Source organism: Phyllobates terribilis, unplaced genomic scaffold, assembly GCF_046119375.1.
Source record: "Phyllobates terribilis strain yellow unplaced genomic scaffold, ASM4611937v1 Scaffold_5__5_contigs__length_657084704, whole genome shotgun sequence".
In the NCBI taxonomy this organism is placed as follows: Eukaryota; Metazoa; Chordata; class Amphibia; order Anura; family Dendrobatidae; genus Phyllobates; species Phyllobates terribilis.
In genome coordinates this window covers 184,345,667-184,349,655 of record NW_027362765.1, presented here as the reverse complement: position 1 = coordinate 184,349,655, position 3,989 = coordinate 184,345,667, and positions in this window count along the sequence as shown.

The window sequence follows — 3,989 nt, the reverse complement described above, 5'->3', positions numbered from 1 at the left end:
ACAAACTCCTTGCAGATGTTGTCCTTGGTGGGATTTGAACCCAGGACCCCAGTGCTGCAATGCTAACTACTGAGCCACCGTGCTGCCAATATTTTTATTTCAAACACTTCTAAAAGTAATTTTTATGCGGATAATAACCCCTTTAACTATAAAGAATATGGCAGAATTTCCTATACCCTGCCAATGAGAAGAAAATTGGGACCTCATACAAGATTGTTTTGTTCTAGCTTAGCTTGTTCAAATCTATTCTAATTGCTGGCAAAAAAAACTACAATATTATATATTGCTTGCTACTGTAACGGTATTAGATTTTTATATTTAGCATTGCTTTAACTTTTGTAAAAGACTATAAATGGCCAAAGAGGCTCAAAGATGAGGCCTTCTATTAAATATCTCTACTTTAAAAAAAGACAAAACAAACTTGTGTGAGTCAATACACTTGAAAGTTATGTTTAGGACCCATGATGGCAGTTTCTTACTTTTAATTAGGGGTTTGTAGTTCTTTTTTGCTGGGTGTATCTTTAGATAGGGATTTCACCCCTGAATTTTACTCACTCTACCAAGTCCCTTGCTACTCCTCTGGGGTCTGACCGCTGTAGCCATACCAGTGACATGTCAGTCATCAGAGACTGAGCAGGCATCATTAGTAGAGCAATGGGGGACTCGTAAGGTGAGTATGGTTTATCTTAAATCCTGAAGATTTTTTTTTTTTTTAGAATTTATGGTCTCTACTAGATTTCTGTTACAGGGCATTAAATAGGTTTTCCAATACTAGGACAACCCCTTCTTGATCTGAACATTTGGCCACAATAAAATAAAAAAGCCTATACTCACCTTCCGTGCCGGCGATGTCAACATTCGCGGTCCCGGGGCTGTCGTGCGGTTGTGCCCAATCAGCGCAGGCGTCACTATCCCCGCCTTCTGTCGAATTGAACATGAAGAGGAAGCCAGAGATCAGCTGGAGCCCAGACCTCCTCTTCATGTCCAATTTGTCCGAAGGCGGGACCAGTGAGGCCAGCCCTGATTGAGCGCATGGCTCACGTGTCACAACAGCCGCACGAAAGCTCTGGAATCGGGAGTGAGAACAATGCTGGAACTGCGCCGGGACGGGAGATGAGTACAGGCTTTTTTATTTTTTCGGGGCCAAGCGTGGGGGATGAGAAGGAGTTGTCCAAGTAGTGGACAACTTCTTTAAGCATTGAAAGTAATGTAGAAAGCAAGTCAACAAATTTTTCCAGTCAAGATGGTTTGTGTGGTAAATACACCACGAGATCTTTTTCGTTTAGGTATTCTTGTCACATAATAAAAGTGCTGCATAAAAAAAACTAACATACTGACATGAAAAAACATAGAACATCATAGAACAGGAAACACCAAAATGTATAATTAAGTATGCGTGTAATAGTGGGGAAGGACGTTGCCTTCCTTTGGCACTGAAGTAGTTAAAGAAAGTGTTCCAATAGTTAAACCTCTTTGGACTGTCGGAAGGCCAAGCTAAGGGGTTAGCTTCAGTGGTCCAGTCAGTAGAGTAGAGGGGGAACTTAGTGCCCTGATCAAGCCTTGAGTGTTTATAGAGCTTGTTCCTGGCATAATTCCTTGTGGGCTGCAGTACTAGTAACCAGCCACAAGATGCCACTGTCCCGGGTGCAGATATCAGGTTGAGTCTGCCAGCAGTGTTACAGACAGTGATGGGGTTAATGCTGTGTGATGACAGCCCACAGAGGGTGGGCACATTAGGAAAATATCTGCTTAGTTTCCAGAAGCAGGAAGTGATGAGTAGTAAGAGTTAGAACAGTGAACCGTACGGGCAGCCTGACTATATGGTGGCTGCTAGGGTAGACGGGAGCTCCATACCCTCAGACAGTGGGATCACCAGTGTAAAAGTCTCCCTACGCAAGAGTCCTGTTGGCCGGCCGGAGAAACTCAACGGAGGTATTGAGGACCCGGGGCACTTCTAGTCTGCAGGTAGCAGAGGAAGATAAATAGGACTCCAGGCTAAGACGTGGGGGAGATATCGGATCTGGAACACTGTTGGTATTGCAGAAGAGTCTCTTGGGCTAGAGATTAGAGTCACAGAGATGCTTCGCTTAAAGAGGGAACCAGGGCTGAAGATGTTGCCAGCGCCTGGGAGATAATAACCCGTCGGGCCTTATCCATTATATCTGCCTGTAAATATTGTACATATTCCTCTTCCCCAAGTAAAGTCCAAGTTATGGTTAAGAACCTTGTGTCCTCTGAATTTATTGCTGCCCTGGTCTCAGAAGAGAAATGCCTGGAGACAGCCGCGATCGGATGGTTTGAAGTAAGTGGAGAACACCACATACACAGCCACCCATCAGAGAGAGGACACGTATTGTAAATAGGGTGCCAGAACGAGAGGGGGCTACAGCTCGCCCACGACTACCTCACTGAGGCACCTTACATGTGTCTCTACATGCCTTTTTTTCCTAACTGCAACGCATTTTGGTACTGTATGTGGTAAACAGGCAGAATTTTACTCAAAGAAAAAATCTATTAAAAGACAAATGTGACCACTATATAAATATAGTTTGCTTTAAAAAAAAAAAGCCTTGTATTATTTTGTCCATCTTCACAATTGCATAGTTTATAATTATTTATGATGGCCAGGTTCAATTAAAGCTTTTCTATTGCCTTTTGCAAAAACTGAAATTGCGCTTTTCCCTACAAAGATATTGCCCTTTTCCAGCTTAAATATAAAATATCTAAAGGGCATCATGCATAATTATATACCACTAGTATTTATATATATTATATATTCAGTATATCCACTGGTGGCATATCATTTTTAAAGGGAATCTGTCACCCCCCTGGGAGATATCAGACCTCTACTATGGGCATACAGGTGATAGAAAAGTAAATCTATACATACCTGTATGGCCCATGGCAGAGGTCTGATTGCTGAGAAATCTGCTTTTATAAAGTCTGTTTTCCAGAGGCTTGGCGTCCGGTGGACCCCAAGCAAACCCCTCCTATGTGCTTACTATTCCCCTAAATCACTCACCATATCCCCCCCCCCTCCCCTGCACGTCACAGGGCCCTGTGACGTGCCCTGCTCTGCCTCCCCTCCCGCGCTTTGTTTTCCTCTGGCCCCGTTTGGCTGCGTACTGCGCCGCAGCCTTGTATTGCGCAAGCGATGGTGAGTCACTGAGACTTCCGCTCTCCGCTGGCAGTACGCAGCCAAATGGGGCCGGAGGGAAACAAGGCGCGCTCCATGGGAGAGGCGATTTGCACATGCGCGGGAGCGGAGGCCGAGCAGGGCACGTTCTTAGCAGTGTCAAAGTGACCTCACCATAGAAATGGATGGTAATGCGGTATTAACCAACAGCCCATTTAATACCACAGTAAATTAACAAACTTTACCAGTTTTTTTTATTAAAATAAGGTCCAAAATGTATCCTTCTTAGTCATTTGTGATGAGGCAAATCCATTCTATGCAGAACACTGACTGAAACTGATGGTGTTGCTGTAAGAGGTAACATCCTGCTGTGACTGAGATGAGTGACATGCCATATATTCCATGATGGGCTCCACTACTGTAAACTAATAAATTGCCATAGGCAAAGGAGGCCAATTGTGGCCTGCATTTGGTAGTACTACTGCTTGAATGTTTGCTGCTGGTGGTGGTACCTCTGCAGCTGCTAGTAGGTCCCGCAGTGTTAGCCATTTCTTTTACACTATCATGTTAATTGCCATTGCCACTTTTTCTTTTACTATACATTTTATACAACACTATAATTCTAATTAACTTTGTATTGGTGTGGTGAGTACGAATATAGAATTTGACTAGTAAACAGATATGCAAAAAAAAAAATTGTTGTTTATGAGCTAGACAGTTAAATGTCTGGATTTTTTTTCTAATTTTAAAAAAGAATTATGCCGTTTTTTTAAAAAAAACAAGTATTACCCAAGAAATGCAAAATATTACTACAGTCACTTGTGAAAAGCAAGCACGCTGTCTGCAACTGTTT